Source organism: Xiphias gladius, chromosome 17 (genome assembly GCF_016859285.1).
Source record: "Xiphias gladius isolate SHS-SW01 ecotype Sanya breed wild chromosome 17, ASM1685928v1, whole genome shotgun sequence".
Classification (NCBI taxonomy): domain Eukaryota; kingdom Metazoa; phylum Chordata; class Actinopteri; order Istiophoriformes; family Xiphiidae; genus Xiphias; species Xiphias gladius.
The window spans coordinates 23,213,451-23,227,226 of record NC_053416.1 but is presented as its reverse complement, the minus strand read 5'-3'; the positions used below and the strand labels follow the sequence as shown (position 1 = coordinate 23,227,226).

Genomic DNA, 13,776 nt, shown 5'->3' with positions numbered 1-13,776 from the left:
TTACCTTGGGCAAACTGAGCTCCAAAATACCCAAAAAATAAGACACAAACATAGGGAAACACATTGAAACAGTACTGGCAAAAACTGATACCTTGTTCCAATGTCTGCTAAAATGCAACATACTTGATTTATTATCATTATTGCAGTGGAACAAATAACAACACTGTATGGTGCGCATCTACTCACAGTATCTAGGTTGTGCATGGGGATATGACAATCTCAGAAGACAGGATTGAATTTTTCATTTCAGTTCATAGCGAAGCTCAATATAAAAAGCCTGACTTCCAAAGAGTAACATCAGCTAGCTGCTCTTAACAAAGGGATTTTACAAGACTAGTGTGTAGGATTTAGTGGCATCCAGTGGTGAGGTTGCAGACTGCAACCCCTCACCCCTCCCTTTCTTAGTGTGTAGAAGAACCTATGCTAGCCTTCGGGTAACGTAAAAACATGAAAAGCCCTCTCTAGAGCCAGAGTTTGATTTCTGTTCTGAAACATGGCGGCACAACATGGCGGGCTCAATGGAAGTGGACCCGATCCCTATGTAGATAAGGAGGGCTCACTCTAAGCTGAAGAAAACTCAACAATTCATAGTTACAGGTGATTATAAACTAATGAAAACGTAATTATGAATGTTATTCTCTATTTCTGCCAGCAGATCCCCCTAAATCCTACACACTGGTCCTTTAAAGAAAAAAAAAAGACCACATATAAGAATGAAAATCTGGTGGAAATGGGACACTAACAGAGACAATTGGAGGCGAGACAAGGCCAACACTTGTGTATCATAAAGACAACAGTAGAATGGCCATCCTGTGGATTCCCGGGGCCTGTCATCTAGATTGCAGATGGATAAGTGCACGTTAAAACAATATCCCGCTGACCAAAAAAATCATTTCTCATAGCCGTCTCTATTTACTGAGAGGTTGCTCGTCTCCCACTGGGGCAGAAACAAATGAAAATGTTATTTCTCTACTCATGAACTCCAACCTAGTCTGGTTTTTCACTGCTGGCAATTTCATTTCTCTTCCAAATTTGACTTAAGCCCATGACTTGAGGGAAATAATGTCTCTGGAATAATCTTCTGCAACTGTACTTCCAGGGGAACTATCTCTCTGTCTTTTTTGGTATATCTATGTGTCTGTCTGTCCATCTATCTACAGTATCTATTTATTGTTGGCCCTGTTGCTTTGTGGTTTAAGGGAAATTGCACTGGCTTCTGAAATAGACGTGATGTGACATCCAGTGCCTCACAGTAATCCTGCCAGATGCAGAGGCCTTGAATAAGACAGAACATGCCCTTCTCCAGCACAAGGGAAAAAGAATGTCTTTTATGCACTGAGTGTTGTAAAGTGTAGCTTGTCAAAAAGAAAAACATGGAACACATTTTCCATGCTTATCATCATGTTTACAGTATTTTTCTTAACTTCCCCAATTGTCATTGTGCAGAAGGCACAACACAAAAGTGAAAGCGGTGATTAGAGAATTTTAGAATGCAAGCTAGTTTTAAAATAACATATTATATAGTGTGCAAATAACAGAAGTTTTAACTGCCAAAGTATTAACAGTAACAGTATTCCTATACAGAAAACAGTTTTACAATATGTATTTATCATTGTCAATAAAGTCCAGAGTGAGCTGAGTCTAGCGCTAGCTAAGAAATTAAATGGATAATTTGATAATTGATGATTTAATCAGAATACAGTTTTTATTTTTAAAATTAACCTTTTTTTCCATTTTATTTTTGTGCATCTAAAGGTCTTAAGTAAAGCCCGTAATCATCATACGTACTTTTACTTAACATAGCATTTTCTAAGCCTGGTGTTTGCTGCTTACATGCTTTTTACCCTGCAACTTACTTGCAACAAAGATTTTTAGCATGCAATGATACAGTGCATTCAGAACGTATTCAGACCCCTTCACTTTTTTCACATTTTCTTATGTTGCAGACTTAGGCTAAAATAGCTTAAATTATTTTTTTCCCTCATCAATCTACACTCAATATCTCATAATGACCATGTGACAATGGAATTTTAGAAATGTTTAATAATTGATTAAAAAAGGGAAAACTGAAATATCACATTGACAAAAGTATTCAGACTCAGAACTCAGATGAACCTCCTTTTGCAGCAATTACAGCCTCCAGTCTTCTTGGGTATGACATGACAAGCTTTGCACACCCGGATTTGGGGATTTTCTGCCATTCTTCCCTGGCGATCCTCTCAAGCTCTGTCAGGTTGAACCGTTGGTGGACAGGTCTCTCCAGAGATATTTGATTGGGATCAAGTCAGGACTCTGGCTAGGCCACTCAAGGGCATTCACATAGTTGTTCGTACCTAAGCCACTCCTGCGTTGTCTTGGCTGTGTGCTTAGGGTCATTGTCCTGTCGGAAGGTGTACCTTCGGCTGAGTCTGAGGTCCTGAGCGCTCTGGACAAGGTTTTCATTAAGTATATCTCTGTACTTTGCACTGTTCAGCTTTCCCTCAACCTTGACCAGGCTCCCTGTCCCCTTTGGTTTTCAACCTAGACCTTGGGATTGCCAGCAACACACTACCAGAGGATCTCAGACTGCATCCTGGCTCATAGGGGGTAAATGCTCAAAAATATAGGGAGGGGTCAGCCCATGCCCAGCCTTAAAAGTAATTAAAATAATTTTAAATCAATCATCAAATAAACGGGCAGCCAGTAAAAAAGTTGCTAAAAAAGGGGTGATATGAAAAGATTTTTTGGTCTTAGTTAGGACCCAAGCTGCAGCATTTTTAACTAACTGTAGGCAATGGATTGATTTCTTACCGGAAAGGTATATAGTAGTAGTCAAGTCAAGGCGGGAAGAAATAAAAACATGGACGAGTTTTTCCAGACCTGTGGCTAAAATAAAAGACTTCACCTTGGCTATATTTCTTAAATTAAAAGAATATGACTGAACAACTTTCTTTCTATATTTGATTTCTTCCTAATCAAATATTACGTCAAGATTTTTGGCTGAGGACTTAACATAATTTACTGGTTCACCTACGTTTTCCATGATTTGAGTTCTTTTTGCAGGGGACAAGGTACAATGACTTCAGATTTTGTAATATTTAATCGGAGGAAGTTATCTGACTTCTAGTATTTTATTTCAGCAAGACAGCTGTGGAGGGTTGCTATGTTATACTGGTCACTGGGTCTGATTCGGAGATAGAGCTGTGTGTCATCAGCGTAACAGTGAAAGTGGACAATATAATTACAGATAATGTCACCAGGTATGTGGCATATAGATAGAAAATAAAATGGGACGTAGAATTGAACCCTGGGGAACACCACATAATTGGTTTGTGGGGGGTGAAACTGAGCCAGAGAAACATCTATTAGATAGGTAGGACCTGAACCAATTTAAGGCCACATCAGTAATTCCTGCACACTTCTCCAGTCTGTCAATGAGTATGTTATGATCGACTGTGTTGAAAGCAACACTGAGTTCCAAAATAAATAAGATGGAGCAATCAGAAGCATCTTCAGCCAATAGAAGGTGATTACAAACTTTAAGAAGAGCCACCTCTCCAATAGTGGGCATAGTCTCCTTCACTAGTCTTGTAGGGATCCCATCCAAGGGGCAAAACAAAGACTTCATGTGCTTTACCATATCAATCAATGCAGATAGAGAAACTGATGTAAAAGAGCTGAAGGATAAAACATGAAATAATCTGTGAGTTATTGGCTCTGGGACAGGTAAATTGTTAGGGTTGGTGCTATTGGTCTTGGATCTAATTTTTTCAATTTTATCAGTAAAAAATATTTCAAACTGCTCAAACAAGGTCATGTGATGAAGGCAAGTTAATGTTAGAGCTGGCACCAACAATCCGGTCAAGTATTTTAAACAGTACTTTTGAATTTTAGGCATTCCGAGAAAGCAAGGTGGAAAAGGAAGTTGCTCGCGCATCATTGACTGCAGCATTGTATTTCTTCATTAAATCTTTCCTAAGCTCCTAATGAAGGTTTGCAAGCTTTCCATTTACATTCCACTTTGCATACCTCTCTCTTCAGGGAATGGGTTTGGTCATTGAACCACAGGGGGACTTTTGAAGATTATTTTTGTTCTGGTTCTGACTGGGGCAACTGAACCCAATGTTGCCAGGCAGAGATGTGTTAAAGGAGTTTACCAGAAGGTCAGTATCAGGGAGGAAAGGCAGATCAGATGAGAGGGTTGAAAAAGTATATGAAATTTGCTGTTGTTGAGTTAATGATGCGAGAGTGAATGGGGGCCAATGTAATTTTGGGAGTTGGAGGACATTACAAATTAAACACAATACTAAGATGATCGAATACACAGAAATTAATAAGTTCCATACTATTGATCTTCAGGCCATATGATAGAATATGAATATTAACAAGATCCAGAGTGTGGCCCTTATCATGGGTAGGCCCTACGGAGTGTAAAACAGAATAAGAAGGCATCTGCATTAGCAGGACAGCATATATGAATATTAAAATCAACACATATCCACACAGGATACTGTCTTATAGAAAAAGTTCTCTCTGTCGATGACAGCGACCCCCCATGTGATAGCATTAATGTCCAATCAATTTAATTTACCACAGGTGAACGCCAATCAAGGTGTAGAAAAGGCCTGTCAATGAATTTAAAAAGTCCTGTTTGGAAATATTTCAGTTTTTTGTCAGTAGTAAGCAAAATTGTGGAACCTTGATATAAAGTCGTATACAAGGTATGTAAGCTACAGTTAGCCATACAGTTAACCTATTTATTTTATTTTTTTATTTTGTAATGTGTAGGTATGTATCGCTTTTAAAAGACATGTTTATGTTGAAATAACCATACCTATACAAGTAGTTATGTCTCTCATATTGGTCTGTTCATAATGCACAAAATAGATATTCGGGTGGAAACCTATGTATTTTTTTTAGAAGGAATTATCGAAATTCATTTAAGGGCAATTTTGACAGCGCTAGTGTAGAAACATCTCAAAGATGATCAAGAGAAATGGGAGGCACCTGAGGTTAATTTCAAGTGTCAAGGCAAAGGGACTGAATACTTATGTAAATTTTGTCAATTCTGTTATCGCCTTTTCATTATGGGGTATTGAGTGTAGACTGACTGTTGTCCTTACAAACTGTAATTCAACAACAACGTAAATTGAGATTGACGGACACATTTCATATGCAATATATGTGCATGATAAAAATCCATTAATACTACAATGCAGTCTATGGTATTTTTCAGTTTGGTAACATTCCAGAGTATGTTCGGTGTAATGAGTATAACATATTTTAGAGCGGAAAGATTATGGACCATTTGAACCTGGAACACACAGATTTTATGCTGTATTTTACAATAATGGACATCCATCTTTGTAGTATTGTAGATCATTTCACATCTTCTTATTATATATCACATAGTTTGTTTATAAATAGAAAATACAAAGTGGATAATAATAATTCTTTGTGACATTTTTGAAAATTGTCTACAGACGACTCAGATGTGATGAAAAGCGAATTATGGCTTCATCACACACATTTCAGGATTTACAAAAAAGGATGCTGTTTGAGGAGAGAAGCAGGGTTGTGATTCTCCAGGTTCCTTACGATTCCATTTGATTTCAATTCAGCCCTCAGGGGCAGCAGGATCACATGCATGAGTGAAGATGTATATTCAACTGCTGTGTTTGGCCTATAGACATGACATATCGGACTGGGTTCGTGAACCAGCAGGCCTTCCTGTGTAATCCGCACATAGGATTCTCAGCCCCTTGTGCCCCTCAAACAACCTCAATAAGAATTGACACGACACACACACACACACACACACACACACACACACACACACACACAAAACTCAACCCTCCCACACAGCTCCTACACCCTGAAGCTAAAGTCTCTGATACAAACATACACACAACAGGGATTCTTATATATAAAACATACACATGAACACAGACATATGCTCCCTGGACAGGTTTGCATCACCCCTTGGATATTCATGTGGCCTGAATATTATGGGTTAGACAATTAAATCCAAGCTAGACACGAATGAAAGCAACAAAAAATATACATAGAGGAAGATAGAGATATATGTCCATTATTTCTTTGTTTATAGTGGCTGTGATGAGCCAGGACATAGGGTAAGGATGATTTGTTGGCTCAGGAGAGGTAAGCGAGATGTAGCAGTGAATGGCCAGTAATCATGTTTATGAGGGGGAGATGGTTCTGGACTCCAGGTGTGTCTGATTGTGTTTTCTCTGGCTGCCAGCTTGGGCCAGAGTACACCCCTACCAGGCCATTGTGATTGAAGTATGCATTCTAGCTTGGCTTCTCCTTGGGGGGTAAAAAGGTGCGTGTAATGCTGTTTGTGTGCCTTTGCATACGTGTGTTTACGTACGTGTTGGCCAGTGTGTACTCATAAAAAGGAATGTCAGTCGATGAAGACCTCCCATTGCAAAAGAAAGCACCACTTCCCCTTTCTCCTTCATGCAAGCCAGTTCCCACATTGCTCTCATTGCTATGGCAACCAGCGTTCTCTCCTTGGGCTCTGCATGCATCCAATCAGAGTGAGACCTTTGTAGAGATTCCTCCGGGCTCCACTTATTCAACTTACCCCACCGGAACAGCCTCCACGCTGAAAAGGCTGGAACAAAGAGAGGAGAGACTCCCTTGCCAGGGCCTGGTATGACATCAAAAATTGGAGCTATAGGGTCGGGTTACAGGGAATGCGGAAGTAATACGTAGCCAAGAGCTGCGGGACGCATGTCAAAAGCAAAAATAGGGTGGCAGCACATGGCCATGGCCAATTTCAGTGGAAATTACGTGGAATAGGATTTGTTATTGGAAGCCTCAGAGCCTGAATACTTGGCAAGTGCTGTGTGGATCTGGCACTGGTTTAAGCTTGATAAGTCAAAATGGATTCCGGCTGAGCCTATTTATGTCATTCCTGAAAACATATGGATAGGATTCAGCCGCTCAATACTTTCAACCTTCAACAATGACATTCAACACCACTTCTCCAGTCCATTAATCTTCCATGAGAATAGATTTATCATCCACAGCACTGAGAGACTGCATTCGGTCAGCATCAGCCTGAAAATCACACCAACCTCGCTCTGTATCAATATCAACAATTAAAGAGCCTTATTTTGCTGGGTATGTAGTAACATAACAACAGCAAAGGTCACAATGTTTTTCTGATTCAGCGTGTTTGGTTTTGTGTTCAAGGCCTCAAGGTGTGGTAAATAATTAGCAGAGATAAATCAGTGCCATGTATTATCAACCTGAGGGCAGTCCAGAGGTCGCCACACACAATCACACTGTGCTTCTCTCATTCTAATTATATATCTGGAGAGAAGATGCGGCTGAGTCTGAGTTAAACACTTGTTAACATAGGCAGGGATACAGGCGTGCCCCAAGCAGTTGTAGAGACAAGCCATCCAGCATGACATCTTGCGGGCCCCTGACGGACATCCGGGTGTTGAGGCACTGTCAGGGTGATGGAGGCACAGCATAATTTTGCCTGACTGCCATGTCACAAAGTGTCACAATCTGTTCCTGACAACCCGACTGCAGGCAATGAGAGAGAAAAATAGGAAAGAGAAATAAAAAAGAGGGAGAGGAGAGAAAAGGGGGCTTGATTTGGAGTGCCAGAGGTGGTAATATGCATGTCCACTTCCTGGGAGACAGCCCATTCATCAGGTTGATTTAGAGTCAAAGGTGTAGGCAATTTAAGTGATCTTGTGTCTCGATCGTCTGGCAAGCTGGCTGTGCAGTCAGCGACAGAACCCGGCATAATGAATGAGGAAAATAAGGTGGAAAGCTCTCATTGTGGACACGATCTCTTCACCAGCACACAGGTTTTAAGAGATAGGAAGCCAGTGGAAAAATGTTCTACAATATGTTCCAGGTGTTCTTTATGAATTAGTAGAAACCCCAGATGGCATGAATCAAGGATTGACTCATCCTGTCAAAACCTTTTTGCTTTAAATGATTTCATAGTTAATCACCAAAGTGGATGATCATGAGATTTTAGCAGTAAAACACTTAACTTAACATACCCTAATAGACATCAGTCAATTTAATATCTCAGGACTTCTCAAGCTGGCCTCTTCGTTGTTCAACAGTGTTAAATCAAAAGCTGGCAAAACTGATTTCAGCTATCACACCCAGACTTTTAAAATAAAGCCTAATCCTTTTCTTTTTGTGCGTGTATATGGGGTGCATGTGTGTTTGTGCATGTGTGGACATGTCAACATCCCCTTTTCTGTGTGTTTCTGTGCCATTCTATCCCCATTATTTACATCTGGATAACAGCATAATACAAAACACTATGTCTGTACTTCTCTTGTCTTTAGTCTTTTAATCTGCCCTGACAAGTGATTTATTTACATCACCGCTGAAAAGCCATTAAACAGTCAAAAAGACTGTTAAGTAATCCCTGCACGGCATCTGCTGCTCATTTCACACTGGCACTACGCACACACTGGGGCCTCAGCAGAGACTACGATCCCATGATAATGAGCTAATTATAGGTACAACATTCCTACTTCCATATCTAAATGCTTGTCTCTAATAGGAAACATTTCAAATTATCGAGAAGCAGAGGGAGAAAGAGACGGATAATTGATGCAAGCAATTACTAGTTCTGTGTCGGAGCAAATTGGCCAGCATATCTGGACATGTAGGGGGACTGCGACCTCATTTACATCAGAGTGTCAGGAAATAATTGGAGAATGTACTGAGGAGGTGGGATGGCCATAGTGTAATGCAGACCAGCTCTGGCCACATTACATAAGCAGTTCACTTGAACAGTGTGATTCAGTTCAGTTTACGGAATAACCTGTACTCCAAGGTCAAGGACAAAACACTATGTGCAGTCTTGGTATGCTCCAGCAAATTTAATCATAATAGAGATCTTTACCACAACAAATATTCTTTATGACATTAATCAGTTTCCAAAAGCTGTAATTTGAGTATTTGAAATGGTTTCCCCACATGCACACAGGATTCTGAACAGGCTGTCATGTTTTCATCGGAAAGCCAGTAATAACTAGCCATCAGAGAGACTTTAGCTGTGTTTGGGCTGAAACCGCTTCAAAAGCATGGGTAGACAATGTGCTTGACTTTTAACAATATCACTTCCAGATGTTTCATTACAAAACAACTTTCAAAGACTTCACCACAAGAAAACCTTCTCGTGTGAGGAACCAAGACATATGAGTATGGATTTCAGAAACCAACAATTTTCACATTTTCATTTCAGTTGGAAAAAACAGCATGCAAAGCTGTCTGGAGTAATACCAATAAAGTGCTTGTATAAATAGTAATTTTACAACCCACCCCAGGCCAACACACAAAGCATTACCCTATGTAAAAGTAGGCATTCTACACTATACTATATAAAAGGTGTTATCCAAAAACATGAGATAGTGTTATATCTTTTGATTTGACAGTCAGAATTTATTCAATAGAACAGCTAGGAGGAGGACACAACGGGAAGCTTTGGCTGACTATAAAAATGGCCACTGAAATATAGGGGTGCATTCATTATAGATTGCCTCTTGTCCCTCTCATCAGGCTGGCTAACACTGACTGGCGGGCTCTGACCCACTACTTCGGAGCCTCTTTCTATTGCACCCGCCTCTCATCAAGAGCCTTGGATGTAAAAAAAAGAAGTAACATGCTGTTTACTCGCAATCCCAGGCCCGTAATTGCCAATTTATTTGATAGGCAGCCGGGTAATGATGGCATTTCACCCCTTGCCGCAGAGACTAAACGGGAGTGAATCATCCCAAGCTCCCTGCCCTCCCTGATCCAGCAGACTCCCTCTGCTCAGGACTGCTGCCTGCCTTAATGCCTGCCACCCAGACTGAGGGGGTGGGGTGTGGGGGGGGATGTGGGGGGTAGCTGCCATGTCAGTTTCAAACAAACCCAAAAGGGAACCCGGTGCTTCAGAGCAAATGCGGCTAAGCCTGCCAATTTAGCTAGGGTTTGGGGTTGAGGCAAACACAGCCAAGCTGATGTGCCATTTGTAGGCCTTAATGAGCTGGCAGGATGGAGTGAGGAGGGAAGAAGAGCGGGAGAAAGGAGGCTGCCAGTTCTGACCTCCTCTGGCCTCTATCTCCCTGCCAGCCAGTGCCAGGTCGGCAAACTCAGTTCATCTGCTTCATCTGACCGTAGTTGTTCCATGGAGGAAGGGAGTGCTACAGCAAATACCATTAGCGAACCGTTGGTCTAATGAACAGTTTGGGTCAAGCTAGCTCCTGTCTCACACTGTTCCCTGGAACTAACAAGTGACTAAGATGCTTTCTCTTTGTCTTCGCACTGTGAGGGAGCATCTCTGTGCAGCTTAACCACATTAGCAGTCTAGTTGCATTGTGCAGTTAATAGTTTTAAAGATCTCATCTCTGACACTTTTCCGGTCTTTTATTTGAAGTTTTGATATCCATAAGATGATAAACACTGATTACCCACAACCCTAAAACCAGTTACCGGTTTTCATGTTTTAGGGGAAGAGTGTATATTTCTTTATGTGTCTGTGTGTGTGTGTGTCTATATATATATATATAAAATATACAGGTAACGGATTGTAGCCTACTACTGTAGCCTGGTAAAACTCACTGGTAAATGCAAGTGACGATGGTAAGTTAGCACGGAAGTGAGCCGAACAGACAATCAAATGTGGGCTAAAATGCTCCAGCATTTCAGAAAAAATAAACTTTATCAAACTGGTCTCTAATATTACTCTCCTTGGGAAGGCTGTGCATGATATATTGGCTTCCTGACATCCAATAATTGTGCAGTGTTTCCTCGACATTTTCTCGTCTTGTAGCTTGCTAGTTCAGCGACGGAATGACGGCTTGGTGTTGTGTTGTTAATAAAGCTAAAACAACAAAAAACGGTTGGACAGTGGGTGCAAGTGGGCCCTGCTGGGTGCATGGCTGAGGGTGGTTATTGTACAGTTGCGACATCACAAAGTTACGAAAGTTCTCACAGCTCATTTTAACACAAAGTTTCTGGATATGGGCTATGTGCATTTCTGCATGGACTGAGCGTTTTGATACTTTCACAGTATTTATATAGCACCTAGACCTGCTTCATAATCAAAAGGGACATGGAACTCTCACATTCGACAATATGGTACCTTTTAACATCAAGTACAACAAGCACATGGATTGCCATAGCAAAGAAAAAAAACTACAGGCACCTGGACATACATCTGTCTTTAACTGTAAAATACTATTTTGCAGGAAATCAGCTGTATTTCATAATCATAAAAAAAAAAAATCCAAAGAATCTCAGTGCCAAACATTTTTATATTCTCTCCATTTTCTTTATCCTCTTTCTTTCAGTCTGGGGAGAAGAAATCTCCTACAAAAGCTTCGACTTGCACCTCTTGCAACTTGTGAAGTGGGTTTTTACACTGTGGCTGGAGGGGACTTGTTCAGAAACCTGTGGGGACCAAAGATGAAGCCTCACACAGCGTGACCATCAAAAGTGACATGGGAGTCTAAAAGTCTGTCTATATACTGCCCAGCTTTCAGCAGCTCTTGTGAAGACATTCTCAGTCTCCTGTGGGGTGTCCTGACCAGACAAAGCAGGGGGAACCAGGGCTACTGCTCCTTCTATCCTCCAGAGCGTACTGAGTGGCTGAAATGCCAGCTCAGGTGGAAGTGATTATAAGGACAAGGACAGATGTTTCCTGAGAACAAGTCAGGGGTCTTGAAAGTAGATTCTGGTTGAGAAAACATTCTCAAATGAATTACGGATATAATTTGGAATTTAGGATAATGTTCCAATAAAATGACTATAAGTAAACACAAAGGCTGGGGCTGTAACTTATATTCATTTCAGAGGGTGATTTCATATACAACATTCAAACTGAATAAGTTGAATGTGAAGCAGTGGTGATAGTGTCTTTGTAGGAACATGGAGGTGACTCAGTACTTTGGGCAGATTATAAGATGATGTAACTGTTAAAACATGTTTAATTAGTGTATAATGAGTCAAAGTACACATCATCACAACAATGTGGTCTGAATGAAGGTAAGTGGTTGGCCGGTGTGGCCAACTCAGATAATACTGTTGTCAAAGAAAAATCAACCAGTGATTAAAGCAATTATATAGAGCATAGGCTTCTCCAACACATATTGGAATAGTTACATGCAGTACCTTAATAGATTCTTGCTTGTCCCTTTAAGATAACAATATGTAATATCATGTTCAATATAGCAACCAAATGCAATTGTTTTATCAAAATCTCCTCAGCACCATCAAAGATAGCTGTGACAGTCTCTTCATGGTGATCAATGCAATTAGCTACTAGAGTGGCACTCAGTAGAGTGCATACCTCCAACAAGGCCAAACAATCCTACACGTCAGTCTAGCTCTTATAATAGCAAAATGAAAGGAAAAAGAAAGTACCCACCGCTATTGTTATCATGTAATTTTATTAGTTTCATGTTGAATAAAATATTGATGTTAGCATTCCTAAATGCTCCTGCTGCCATATGCACTGCTACTTACTATTAATAAAAAGAACAACTCTGTGTGTAATGTGGATTCAGCAGTTTCTTCCACCAGATCCGGATTTTTATCTGGATCTGCACCAAATCGTACAAACTCATCGATCTCAACACCATCAATATGTCAGATTTCCTACAAGAAGATCCATACATTATTCCCTGAGAAATTGACAAAAATGTTGAAAAATGCCCTATTTCACAATGTTAAGGAAAGTGAGAAAAGAATTCCCGGATCTGCACCAAAATTTGGTGGGTTTTTCTCTGGCCCATGCCCCATCCCCCCACCAAGTTTGGTGCAAATCTGTTCAGGACTTTTTGAGTTATCCTGCTGACAAATAAACACACAAACCAACAAACAGACACGGGTGAAAACATAATGGAGCAACATCATGCATTATTCTGAAAGGTTTTGTGAAAACCAAACAGAATAACAGAGGGAGCATGTATCTGTCAGTAAACATCATTATGTAATTATACTGTATTTTATAAGTCGTTGCTTAATACCTACGTTGTAGTAGAAGTATTTGCTAAATATTAACTTATTCAAGATCATGACACAACAGGTGACAAATTGAATGCCTTTATCATTCTCTAAGACAGTCACAGTTAAGTATATTAGTCATCCATAGGTTAAGTGTTTTCAAACCTCCATTGTTTAAGCAAAATGTGTCTTGGTATACTGCTGCACGGTCTGACAGAAATCAGCAAGTATCATTTCAATTTCTGTTGTCAACATCAAATTACTTATTTCATTTCATGCCCGGTCAAGCATCATAAAGCTACATGCAGAATCAGTTTTGCTTCAGTTGTTCGGCCATGTCTTTCTCAAAGACTAGCTCGCCTCCCGACTGACAGCTTTAATTATGGCCAGATATCTGATCGCTTCGCTGTAGATTCTCCACACAAATCAAAGAGCAGGGGTGGGTGTCTGGCAGCAAGGTCCCTTGAGCCTGCTCGCTTTACATCTTGGAATACTGTCACAGGGCGCAGGGACACATAGCCGCTCTTTCTTCTGTCAGTTAATGCTTTTGTTCAGCTCCTCCACAAGGAACGTGGAATGGGGTAAGTAGTGTCTTTTTTTGTATCAGTAATAAAAAAAAACCTCTGGTAGAGAGAGAGAGAGAGAGAGAGAGGGAGAGAGGAAGAGAGAGTGTGTGTGTGTGTGTGTGTGTGTGTGTGTGTGTGTGTGTGTGTGTGTGTGCAGGACGCAAATAGTGCTCTTTACCTGAAAAACTCCAAGAGTGCACTTTGAATGTTTAAGATTTAGCACTTAGGG

At 40.5% G+C, this 13,776-nt stretch overlaps 1 protein-coding gene across 1 annotated transcript in view; it reads right to left on the bottom strand.

The window, feature by feature from the left end:
• The window catches only part of auts2a (activator of transcription and developmental regulator AUTS2 a), a 327,408-nt gene that overhangs the window by 161,665 nt on the left and 151,967 nt on the right, over positions 1-13,776 (bottom strand). The window lies entirely within an intron of this gene.